Raw genomic sequence first — 13,786 nt, 5'->3', positions numbered from 1 at the left:
ATCTCAAGATCTTAAAAGTAACCACATCTAAAGACAGTCTTAGTTTTGCCATATAAGATTACATTCATGGGTTTCAGAGATTCATATGTAGATTATTTTTTGGTAGTGTAATTTTCAGCTTACCACAGTCTTCCCTCTGGCCCCCAAAGGTTCACATCTACATCACATGTGAAATACATTCATCCATCCCAACATCCCATTGAATCTTAATCCTTTACAGTGTAAACTCAAGTCCAAAATTTCATATAATGAGTTTAGAAGTCCAAAACCTAATTATCAGCATTATGTAAATCAGAGAGTGAGACTCTGCATATGATCCATTTTAGGACAACATACTTGTCCATCTCTATACCTGTAAAACTAGAAAACAAGTTGTTGTTGTCTAGTTGTGTCTGACTCTTTTGGAACCCAGGACTGTAACCTACCAGGCTCCTCTGTCCATGGGATTTCCCCGGCCAGAATGCTGGAGTGGGTTGCCATTTCCTTCTCCAGGGGATCTTCCCAGACCAGGGATCAAACCTGTGTCTCCCATATTGGCAGGTGGATTCTTTACCATTGAGCAATCAGGGAAGCCCAGAAAACAAGTTACCTCTTTCCAATAAACAATGTTAGAACAAATCAAGTATAAGAGCTTTAGCCAATTCCTATTCCAAAATGGAAAAAATCAGAACAAAGAGGTCACTGATTCCAAGTGATTTCAAAGCCCAGTATGGATATTTCATTAGGCTGCCAGGCTTAGGAGGAATTCCTTGCAGGTCAAGATTTCCCCCTCTGTGCTGAAGGCTCCATGTTCTGAGCCCAGATTCTTCTCTGAAAGTTATTCTTCATTTTTCTTAAAGGGTAGCATATGTTAGTATCTGAGTAGTTGTAGCCTGTTTCCTGCGTAGAATTTGAAAACCTTGTGACATTCCTTTGTTTCATCTTCTCTCTGTTGCACAGGGACAGCCTTGGGTTTCTCTCCACATGCTTTCATAAGAGTGAATCTCCTAATTTTTTCCAGTCTGGAGAGGTAAGAATACCTCCAATTTTGTACTTTATCACTAGGCCTGTTAATCCATTTTGAGTTAATTTTTTGTCACTGTAGTACTTCTTTCTCAGTCATAACAAATACAAAAAGCATAAAGTCATTCTCTATAAAATTCACAAATGAAACTATTGAACACCAAATCATATAAAATTCAAAAATATAAACTCAATAAGTTACAAATGTCAACCAATTATCATGGAGTGATTTAACACACGAATTTCTTCCTTAGCAAACAAATTACAGCAATCTCAATATTTATCTGTGTCTCATCCTATAGAAATGGTCACTGAGTTAGACTATATTTTTTGTGATTTGGTAGGCCTTAAATCATGTTGAATAATTTTTCAATTTGAGAACAAATTCTCTACCGGCAACTGGTATTGACAGTTATATATAAACTGAGAGTCAGATAAGGATTTGGAACTGTGTGCAGTATATTAAGTTGCATGATGATGTCCCATCTGTTATTTTTTACTAGGTTCATCAGTCACTTTCAATTGTAATTTTTTATTTAGTTGTAGTAATTCATTTCTACAGTTTTTCAAAGTATACAGGTTATCTGAAACAGAGGTTAGCAAACAATGGCTTACAAGCTGAATCTGACCCATCATCTATTTGTGTACAGCACACAAGCTAAAATGGCTTTTGTATTTTTAAATGATCAGAAAATGTTAAAAGAACAGTATGGATGACATGCAAAAATTTTTCTAAAATTCAAGCTTCAACAGCCATAAATACAATTTTATTGGAACACAGCCATGCTCATTTAATGACACCCTGTCATTGGGGTGCTTTTGCACCGGGCTGTTTATAGACTACAATGGTAGAGTTTTCCTAAGTTCACTTGCCTTAGTCTTACAGTTGAAACTGACCCACTGAAAAATAGACACGTGAGGCAGAAAAATCATCACCCTTCTAAGGATCAGACATCTGATTTCATAAGAGCTCACTAACAACTGAAAACTTCATTTAAACTCACACACCTATGGTTAATTTATCTACCACAAAGGAGGCAAAAATATACAATGTAGAAAAGACAATGTCTTCAATATGTGGTTCTAGGGAAAACTGCACAGCTACATATAAAAGAAATACATTAAAACATTCTCTAACATCATACACAAAAATAAACTCAAAACGGATCAAAGACCTAAATATAAGACTGGACACTATAAAACTCTTAGAGGAAAACATAGGCAGAACATTCTATAACATAAATCACAGTAATATCTTTTTTGATACACTTCTTAGAATAATAAAAATAAAAATAAACAAATAGGACCTAATTAAACTTAACAGCTTCTACAGGGCAAAGGAAACCATCAAAAACAAAACAAAAAGAGCCCACAGAATGGGGGAAAATATTTTCAAGTGAGGTGAGCAACAAGATACTAATCTCCAAAATATACAAACAGCTCATGCAGCTGTATGTCAAAAAAGCAAACAATCAAACAATGAGCAGATCTAAATTGACATTTCCTCAAAGAAGACATATAGATGGCCAAAAAGCACAAAGCAGAAGAAAAGATACTCAACATCACTAATTATCAGATAAATGCAAATCAAAACTACAATGAGATATCAGCTCATACTGGTCAGAATGGCCATCAACAAAAAATATGCAAACAATAAATGCTGGAGAGAATGTAGAGAAAAGGGAAACCCCCTACACTGTTGGTGGGAATGAAAATTGGTATAGCCACTATGGAGAACAGTATGGCGGTTTCTTAAAAACTTAAGGTAGGAACTACCATATGATCCAGCAGTCCCACTCATGGGTATGCATTGGAGAAAGCCATAATCCAAAAGGACACATGCACCTCATTGTTCACTGAAGCAGGACATGAAAGCAACCTAATAATCAGGACATGGAAGCAACAATATATCCATCAACAGAAGAATGCATAAAGAAGATGTGGTACATATATACAATGAAATACTGTTGTTGTTTAGTCACTAACTAATGTAAAACTCTTTGCAAGCCCATGGACTGTAGCCTGCCAAGCACCTCTGTCCATGGGATTTCCCAGGCATGAATCCTGGAGTGGGATGCCATTTCCTTGTTCAGGGGATCTTCTTCACCCAGGGATTAAACCCATGTCTCCTGCACTGGCAGGCTGATTCTTTAAGGCTGAGCCAACAGGGAAGCCCACAATGAAATATTACTTGGTCAGAAAAAAAAGAACTAAATAATGCCATTTGCAGCAACAAGGATGGACCCAGAGATTATTATACTTAAGTCAGACAGAGAAAGATAAATGCCATATGTTATCATTCAAATGCAGAGTCATTTTCTTTCAAAAAAAAAAAGGTACAAATGAACTTATTCACAAAACATAAAGAGACTTACATATATAAAAAACAAACTTATGGTTACCCAAGGGGAAACATGGGGGAGAGGGATAAATCAGGAGCTTGGGATGAATATACACACACTATACTATATAAGATAGATAACCAACAAGGCTCTGCTGTATAGTACAGGAAACTCTACTCAATATTCTGTGATAACCTATATGAGAAAATAATCTAAAAGAGAGTGGATATATGTATGTGTATAAATAAATCATCTTGCTCATCACCTGGAACTAACACAACATTGTAAATCAACTATATTTCAATAAAACTAATTTTAAAAAATTTAAAAAACTGTATTTAAAACTCCAGCTGGAGATTGCTTCTCTATCATGTTGCCTTCCTTTTTCCAGAGATCCAAATAAGCAAAAATCATCACTTATCAAGATGTGTTGTTGTTTACTCACTAAATTATGTCCAACTGTTTGTGACCCCATGCACTGTAGCCCGCCAGGCTTCTCTGTCCATGGGATTTCCCAGGTAAGAATACTGGAGTGGGTGGCCATTTCCTTCCTTCCCCAGGGGATAGTGCCAACTCAGGGATCAAACCTGCACATTTCCTGTGTCTTCTGAATTGGCAGGCAGGTGTTTTGTTTTTTTTTTTTTTTTTTTTACCACTAAGCCCCTAGGGAAGCCAATGAAGATTTACAGTTTTCAATATTCAAAGAGTTCAAATTCCAATCAGCCCAGCAGTGGCAAAGAGCAAGGAAAGTATAGTCCACTAATGCTTTTTTTCCCCCCAGATTTCCCTTGCAACATTTATATAATTAGAATATTTTATATCCATGTCATCATACACCCAGAAGCAATTAGCCACAAAGTACAAACTCATTTTTTATGATTCTTGCTTATTCTTCAGCACAAATTATTCACTCAAACCCGTAACAAGAAATTCAAAATGTATGGGTTTAATATTACAGATCCTAGGGACTACCCTTGTGGTCCACTGGTTAAGACTCCAAGCTCCCAATGCAGGCAGCCAGGGTTCGACTCTTGCTCAGAGAACTAGATTCCACATGCTGCAACTAAGAGTTTGCATGTCACTAAAGATCCTGCATGGCACACCAAAACTCCAAGATCCCACGTGCTGCAACTAAGACTTGGTGCAGATAGATGCATAGATAGCTGGATGGATGGATAAATAGATCAATCAATCAATATTAACATTACAGATCCTGGAGATCTGGTCTGGAATATGACATAGAAGGGCAGTGCAGTTTCCATAAGAGCTAACTCAAAGAAATGGCTGGAGTGTCCCCTCTTGCATTTCTCCCGTTTGTGATTTATCTAAAGCTTTGTTTCAGTCCTGAGAATTGAATGTAACCATTTTCCTCGCACTCGGAGGACAGAACAATGTAAACGTTTAACATTTTGCGCCTGCTCAAGCTTATTTTTTGGAAACGTGGGGGCCCTTTCTTCTGCATCCTGGAGGCAGTACAAAAACCAAAGGCTTTTTGGACAGTTTTCTTCAGTTAGCCTGCAAGGCTAAAAGCGGTCAGGGGAAGGAGCAAGCCAACTCCCCTGGTGTTGGATCTATCAGTTTCACATTCCATAGTTACCTTTCACCCCTCACTACAGACAGCAGCCCAGATGCTGTTTCACACTGTGGATGACGCCATAGCTACTTAGGTATCAAAGGGTGACAGTGAGGGTCCTTAGCCTACCTGAATTCTCCATGCCATGCATTCCCCAAAGGAGAAGGTCACTGAATAACTGACACACTCTGCCCTCCAATACAAATGGGACTGTACATGAAATGGACATCCCAGCTCTAGAGTTGATCCATGCTAATTAGCCAGGCAAATCAAATGAGTCCTTTATTCCTAAGTTTAAGTCGAGAAAGGTTTGTAAGATATTGAGGGAAGTAAAAGAAAAGATCATGATGAACAAAACAAACTATTTCTGGAGGAAAACTCACAGACATAATACAGAAAACTGAAGAGAATATCATTCAACCTTCAAATACAGAAACGTAATGTAGAAGGAAACAATCAGAGCAGGTCTCCCGAACACTCTGGTGGGAACGGCTCCACATGGCAGAAAGTGAGTGTTGGGCACATAAAGCTTCACCTGTATTGACACTCACTCCTGATCGTTCATATTACCACCTGGGTGCTACCTCCTGTCACAGCAGTGATATTAGATTCTCAAAGGAGAACAGACCCTACTGTGAACTGTGCACCTGAGGGATCTAGGTTGTGCTCTCCTTAGGAGAATAATCCTGAAAACATACTCTCCCTCCAAGGGAAAAATTGTCCTCCAGGAAACCAGTACCAAGTTTCAAAAATGTTGGAGGATGCTGAATTAGAGAACGAGAAAAAGTTCTTTCAAATTATTAGTAATGCAAAAATTTAAGCATCAGGTGCTCAGGTCAAAGCATTCGTGCCTCACCCAGGCTTTGATGGAACTTGGACTCAGTGCTCTTGCCCCGCCCACAGGCCCCGCCCACCTGGTGACCTCTTCCTTAAGCGACCCAAAGCCCAGGCACTCACCCTGCACTAACGGTCACCATTTCCTGTCCATCCCAGAGCCCACACCCAGCCACCTGCCCCGGGGCCCAGAGCCTGCCTCTGGCCGCCGTCATGGGTCACCGTGAGAAGGCTCCGAGGAGGCAGCCAGCACCTCCGCACCCGCTGCTGCCCATCCCGCTGCTGCCCTCGCCACACCTCCCTCATCCGAGACGCCTTCCGGATGGTCTTGCCACTGCCCGCCATGTTGCCCGCAGCGGCCTGGCAGGGGCGCTACCACTACCTCCCCGAGTGCGAGGCCGCGGCCAACAGCCGCGCCACCCTGGAGCTCCACGCCTCCTTCCAGTGCCTGGCCAGGGTCTGCTCCCTGCACCAGCACCACGACATGGCCCTGGAGCACTTCTCCCGCGTCTTCCTGCTCCGCTCCCAGGAGCACAGCGAGACGGCCGAGAGCCTGATGTTCCTGCAGAACCAGCGTGGGGGCCGCGTCTCCTTCCTGGACACCAGGATGCCCGAGACCCAAGAGCGGGAGAGCGGCCTCCAAGCCACGCAGGACGCCCTGCACCTGGAGAAGAGAGTCAGCCAGAGCCTGCTCGACCTGCACCACCTGGCCACCGAGAGCAGCGACGCCCACCTGTGCCACTTCCTGGAGACGCGCCACTTGGACCAGCAGCTCGAGTTCATCAAGGAGCTGGCGGACCATCTCACCAACGTGTGCAAGATGGGGGCGCCAGAAGGCGGTCTGGCAGAGTACGCTTTTGACAAGCTCACCCTGGACACCAGTGACAAGGACTGAGCCTGGACTGGACTTTCCCCTGAGTCCCGGGTGACTGCCCAAGGTCACCCTGCCTGCCATGCAGACCACAGTGTTGCCCTTGCAGAATAAGTTCACCTAAGTTTTTTTTCTTGCAGTTTTACCAGTTCTTCACATAAAGTTATTTGGTTCCTCAATAAATAAAGGTCTCTGTTTGATTTTTGTGTGCAGCTCTCTCATCTTTTAAACTTTAAAACAGATATCCAGGAATCTGTCTTGGCTACCCAGGTCTGTTCCATATATAGCTCAGGATCTCTGCAGAGGGATGGAGGAGTTCCTGAGATCCTGGAAAACACAGGACCCCCATGAACAAAGTAGATGGAGAGGGTGGGATGGGCCATCTGAGGACCTAGTCTATGTGGGTACCTGTATGTGGTAAAATTATATATATATATATATATATATATATATATATATACACACACACACATACACACACACACATACATATACACACACACACACACCATAGTACAGCATTCAAAATACTGGTTGTCTCTTAGTGAGAAGTGAAGGAGATTAGACAGGGAGTAAAATAAAGGAGTCTTCAACTTTACCTGAAAACCTTTAGCTCAATAGATTATGCAAATGTTGAAGTCTATTGCTTCTGAGTAGCATGTGGGGTCCTAAACAGGTATGGTGATGTCCGTCTTTAACAGTGTCTCCCTGGAAAACACTGATACTGGTAACTAAGCCATAGGCTGACTTCCCTATAGACACAGGAGTAACATCCTAGCTCACCATGCTAGTCATGCATATTGCCCTTAAAAACATCCATCATATATGTTGTTCAGTCTGTAAGTCATGTCCAGCTTTGCAACACCATGGACCACAGCATGCCAGGTTTCCCTGTCCTTCACTATCTCCCAGAGATTGCTCAACTTCATGTCCATTGAGTTGGTGATGCTAACAATCCCATCATCTGCCACCCTCTTCTCCTCCTGCCTTCAATCTTTCCCAGCATCAGGATCTTTTCTAATGAGTCAGCTCTTCACATCAGGTGGCCAAAGTATTGGGGCTTCAAGTTCAGTCTTCCCACTGAATATTCAGGGTTGATTGCCTTTAGGATTGACTGGTTTGATCTTCTTGCAGTCCAAGGGACTGTCAAGAGTCTTCTCCAGCACCACAGTTCAAAAGCATCAATTTCTTTGGCACTCGGCAATTTATGGTCCAACTCTCTTTCTCTCTCTCTCACACATACACACATATTTCTCCCCCTTCCATTGTACCCTTTCTTCCATTAAAGTAATCATACCAGAAAACTCAAACTACCTCAGGAGAAGGGCTGAAAAATATGTGGTCAAGGTTAAGGTCAAATGTTTCTTTCTGAATAAAAAATAAAATAAGACTCCCCAAATATTAAGCCAGTGATTTTGGCTCCTTTAAAGAAAGTAGGTGAGTGATGGTGAGTTGAGGCTAGGAGACAAATTAGGAGACATGGTAGCAGGGCAGACAGACAGTGGTGGCTGGAAATAGAGTGGTCACTGAGGAAATGAGATCTTCACATGTTCCAGATGGATTTTGGAGACAAGATTTGCTTAAGGGACAGAGGAGAAAAATGGGAAATGGTGAGAAATAATCTCCATTCCAGGTTTTGCACTTGATCATCTGGGTTGAAAGTATTTCTATTAATTAATCTGGGAATGTTAACAGGGAGACCAAAAGGATGTGGGAAGGCATGTCATGTAAGTCTCAGATGCCTATTAGATTCGAAAGTGGAAATGCCTTGCAGGCAGCCAGAAAACTGAATCTGAAGCTCATGTGGAAATCAAACACTGCTCTGAGCACGTTTCTGGGGTTAGATCCCTGTGTGCCCCTCCCACCTCTTGTTCCTGAAAAAGCTTGCAGCAAATTTAATCAGAGAAGTGAGAATGTACAGAAACAAATGAAAACACTCAGCCAAGAACAAATAATAGTTTAGCCATTAAAACACCTTCAGTTTCTTCTCAAGGGCTTTATATAATATTCTGAAATATGTCCTTGACTTGTCTTGCAGTTACTAAAACCCCACCATGTAGAAAAAGTTAACTACATGCTGGCCACAAGAATGTATAACCCAGACCTGCTGAAACCAGAAGGTTCATGACTGAGATTCCTGAAAACATCACCCTGTTACCTTGCCATCAATGGATCAGAGAATTGAGCACAAGGTGATCAGGCACGCTGAGACCCTTTGCCTCACACTGTTGTTAAAAGCCTGGTAAAAGCAGCTGGAGAGCTGGGGTCTTCTCAGCATGAGCTGCTGGTTCTCTTTGCCTGGCCTGCAACAAAGGCTGTACTCTCCCTTATACAACCTGTGCCAGTAGATTGGTTTCACTGTGTTTTGGGGGAGTGAACCCCAGGGTGGTTGAGTAACAAGGTGAGATAACAGTACTGAAAATAAACATAGGAGAGCCAACATCTTCTTGAGAGTGCTGGACTCACAGGACTGGATAAACTAACTATTGGACAAGAAGATAAGCAGAGTCCTGGAAGATTAAGTGAGAGATCACAAAGGTCAGGCCACCTAGGCTTTCTAGTTAGATATCTTTGGTACTGAAGTAGTTTATATGGTATCTAATGTATCATGAGCTCATTTAACCAACCTAGGCCTACTTAACCAGTTCATCTAATTAACAAGTGCTGCCCACTGTCTGTGTACAGGAAGCAGCTTATGTGATGCAGGGCTATGTGGGTTGCTCTGTAGTACAGGTCTCTATAGTCAAAGCTATGGTCTTTGCAGTAGTCATGTATGGATGTGAGAGTTGAACCATAAAGAAGGCTGAGTGCTGAAGAATTCATACTTTCAAATTGTGGTGTTGGAGAAGACTCTTGAGAATTGCTTGGACAGGAGAGAGATCAAACCAGTCAATCCTAAAGGAAATCAGTCCTGAATATTCACTGGAAGGACTGATGTGGAAGCTCCAATACTTCAGTCACCTGATGGGAAGAGCTGACTCATTGGAAAAGACTCTGATGCTGGGAACGATTGAAGGCTGGAGAAGGGGATGACATAGGATGAGACGGTTGGATGGCATCACTGACTCAATGGACATGAGTTTGAGCAAACACCGGGAGATAGTGAAGGACAGGGAAGCTGATCCTGCTGCAGGCCACGTGGTTGCAAAGAGTTGGACATGCCTTAGTGACTGATAAACAATCTCAACAACTTGCCAAGTCGAGAGGAAGGGATGCTACACGATAGAGAGGAAAGTCTTCCACATCTTGCTTGTCTCAACAGGATCCACACCTGTCCTCTCTTCTCACTGTCCCATCCCTTCCTCATCTCTCCATCTGCTCATCCAGTGGATTCCATGCCGAGGGCTCTAAATTCCCGCTACTCAAAGTAATCTCCCTGACACCAAGAATACTGGCTTCATTTGGGAGTTTGCTAGAAATGCAGGTTCCTAGCTGGACCCCAGACCAAGTAAATGAGAATCTATACTTGAATGGAATCCCTAGTGATTCATGTGCAAGGTAAAGTTTGAGAAGCACTGATCTACAGAATCTTCTCAGGCACTCACCGTGCATAATGGTTGCCATTTCCTGTTCATCCCAGAGCCCACACCCAGCCACCTGCCCTGTGGCCCAGAACCCACCTCTGTCCTCTGTCATGTGTCACCGTAAGAAGGCTCCGAGAAGGCAGCCAGCATGTCTGCACCCGCTGCTGCCCTTGCCGCACCTCCCTCATCTGAGACGCCTTCCGGATGGTCTTGCCGCCGCCCACCATGCTGTTTGCAGTTGCCTCGCAGGTGTGCCAGGGCTACTACCACGAGTGCAACAGCCACGCTGCCCTGGAGCTCCATGCCTCCTTCCAGTGCCTGGCCAGGGCCTGCTCCCTGCACCACCATTACCACAACGTGGCCTTGCAGAGCTGCTCCTGCTTCTTCCTGCTCCTCTCCCAGGAGCACAGCGAGACTGCCAAGAGCCTGATGTTGCTGCAGAACCGGCGTGGGGGTAGCTTCTCCTTCCTGGACATGAGAAACTCTGAGACCCAAGAGTGGGAGAGTGGTCTCCAGGCCATGCAGGATACCCTGCACCTGGAGAAGTGTGTCAACCAGAGCCTGCTCAACCTGCACCAGCTGCCCACTGACAGCAGCGACACCCACCTGTGCTACTTCCTGAAGACCCATCACTGGGACCAGCAGGTGGAGTTCATCAAGGAGCTGGGAGACCATGTCAGCATCCTGAGGAACAAGGGGTCCCTGGAAGGCGGCCTGGCAGAGTATGTCTTTGATAAGCTCATCCTGGGTGACGGCGACAAGGACTGAGCCTGGACTGGACTTGCACCAAGTCCCAGGAGACTGCCCAAGGTCACCCTGCCTGCCATACAGACCACAGTATTGCCCTTGCAGAAAAAGTTCACTTAAGTTTTCCATCTTTCAATGTTGCCAGTTCTTCCAATAAATTGCTTCCTAAAAAAATAAAGGCCCCTTGTAGATACATGCGTGCAAACCCTTAACCTTTCAAGTTTTAAAACAGGTATCCAGGAGTCTCTTGAGCTACCAATGCCCTGTCCACAGGCCGCTCAAGATCTGCACAGGAGGGAGGGAAGAAGGGGATCCATGGGACCCTGAACAATACAAAACATACCTTCCCTTAATAAACAATGTGGTATATGGGGTGGGCGTGGGTGAGGTGAGGCCCTGGTGAATGTGGGTGCCTGTGAGTAGACGAGACATAAAAACATGGCCTGAACATCATGACTGGGGTTGATCTCCAGAGAGAGTGAAGGGAAAGGGATTGGGAAGGGAACAAAATAAAGGGGTCTTCATTTTGTTTGGAGCAGACTTCTGGGTAGCAAGATGGGGGCCCTGGATGCTGACATAGCAGAGTTTCTTTCCGACAAGCTCACCCTGGGCTTCAGTGACAATCTAAGTGTAGCAGGGCTGGCTTTCCTAGAGACACACTTCCTGTAGTCACCACTGTTGAGCATGGATGCTGCCCTTACAAAATATCAATGTGTGATTTTTTTACTTGAACTGTACCACCCTGCGATAAAGTAGCATGATACCACTCAAAATTTACCTCAATAGAAGGGCTGAAAAATATGATATAAAAAATATCTGATTTATTGATATGGCAGGAAACATTCCTTTCTCAACATATTCATATACATTACATAGAGTATGTCAAATACCTAAGAATAATTATGATATAGCATTTCTGATCATCATACTTTAAGTATGACCATCTCAAGAAAAATAAAGAACTGACTTGTTCACAGTACTTTTTTCACAAACCACAGACTGTTAGGAATCACTCTTATAAACCTCTAGTGTACCTGGGCTGGAAATATGAAATTTTTAAAAACCAGTCTTCCCAGGTTATATTTATGACTGGAGCAGGATTGCAAGATGCCTTCTTAATATTACAAAGGGGACCAACAAGTTGTTTTTTTTTTTTTTTCCTTCTAACACAGTAAACATAAGACTTGAGAAAGCACTTCAGTATCTCCATATTTGCTGGATGTAATTCTGCAGTTTTATTTTTCCAGTCAGATGGGGAAAGCATAGCTCATGAACTTTTGTTGACTGAAGTGCACTGTTCTTCAGAGCTATAGCTCACATAACTGCCAATTTACATGAAATGGTCCCTTGGCGACATTCACTCCTACAATGCAAGACACTTTGAGAGCAAAGTTCTCATCTTTGAAACTGCTTTGCCTTTCCAGTTATAAATACAAAACTTTTCAAAGCACATTTAAAGGTAGTGTGATATTATTTGATTTAAAAAAGAGTTCTGTTATATAGATGCACACTGAAATATTTATGCATAAAATATCTTAGCATTTCTTCAAAGTAATAATGGGTGAGGAAATATTGCCAGGAGTCAGTAACTGTTGAAGGTGGGAGATGGTATAACTGAGCTTGACACTGTGGGTCCTTTCTAGGAGAGACCCCTCCCCCATATCCTCTGCCTTAGCTCCTCTCTGAAGTACTTAAATAATAATACCTTTATGTACATTTCCTGAGTTGTTTTACAGATGTTAAAACCATCACCAGAGAATTCTCTGGCAGTCCCGTGGTTAGGACTTGGGGCTTTTATTGTCAGGGGCCCAGATTCAAGCCCTGGTCACCTGGTCAGAGAACTAAGATCCCTCAAGCCACATGGCATGGTCAAAATAATGTTTTGTTTTTTTTAATTAAACACCACCAAACAGAAGAAATTTAACTACTTGATGATCTGAGCATGTACCTCCCTCCAGACTTACTGGTGCCTAAGGACTGATAATGTTGACCCCAGTGACATCGCCCTGGTACCTTATCATCAATCAATCAAAGAACTATGCACAAACCGATCACATACCCTGAGATGCCCCTTCCTCAACTTGCCTTTCAAAATGCTTTTGAAACCCATCAGGGAGTTTGGGTGTTTTGAGCATTAGCTATCCTGAATTCCTTGCTTGGTTCCCTGCAGTAAATGCTGCATTTCTTTGCACCAAAACTCAGAGCAATAGATTGGCTTTACTGCATGAGGGCAAGTAGACCCAAGTTTGGTTTGGTAACAATGGGAATATGGGAATTTATTGTAATATTCTGTCTACTTTTTATACATTTGAAACTGACCACAATCTAGAGATAACTCATACCTTCCAAAACACACCAGTATAGTTTTGTTACAAAGTATTGCAAAAACAGTAATTTTAATGGTTTAATGTGAAATTTATAGCACTGTTTAAGGTAAATCTTGTTTAAAATAATAACCAAAATAACTAGAATAAAATCTAGTTAGTTCTCCTTCACATTCATATATCTCATGAGATGAGTTTCTAGTATTTATACCATTTTTATAATATATTCTAGAACCTTCCATGGTAACATTTTTTATTATTTATATACCAATATTCTTGGATAACTTAACCTTGAGAAAATATTTTTCATTCCTGACAAAACCAATGCATAAATCTTTCACTGCACACGAAGAGATATGAAGAAAATAGGAGAATGTGTAGTTTTGTTTTTATGTATAAGAAACATATGGTTATGCTTTTTTTTGAAATTGTTGATGGACAATATGGAAAAATTATTTATATTTAACTTCCAAAATTAAGTTAACTCAAAAAAATTCCCTTTGGCAATTAAGATTTCAAAAGCAGATGAAAGGCAATGATTTGATGTCCCATTTACAAAATGTAGCTTT

At 42.3% G+C, this 13,786-nt stretch overlaps 2 pseudogenes; both read left to right on the top strand.

Moving 5' to 3' along the window:
- Window positions 1–6,094: 6,094 nt before the first annotated feature.
- On the top strand, window positions 6,095–6,646 carry LOC139181561 (ferritin heavy chain pseudogene; annotated as a pseudogene).
- A 3,725-nt stretch (window positions 6,647–10,371) lies between these two features.
- Window positions 10,372–10,914, top strand: LOC139181560 (ferritin heavy chain pseudogene; annotated as a pseudogene).
- The last annotated feature ends 2,872 nt before the right edge of the window (window positions 10,915–13,786 follow it).

Source organism: Bos indicus, chromosome X (genome assembly GCF_029378745.1).
Source record: "Bos indicus isolate NIAB-ARS_2022 breed Sahiwal x Tharparkar chromosome X, NIAB-ARS_B.indTharparkar_mat_pri_1.0, whole genome shotgun sequence".
NCBI lineage: Eukaryota > Metazoa > Chordata > Mammalia > Artiodactyla > Bovidae > Bos > Bos indicus.
The sequence above is the reverse complement of the archived record's forward strand: the minus strand, read 5'-3'. Positions and strand labels throughout refer to the sequence as shown.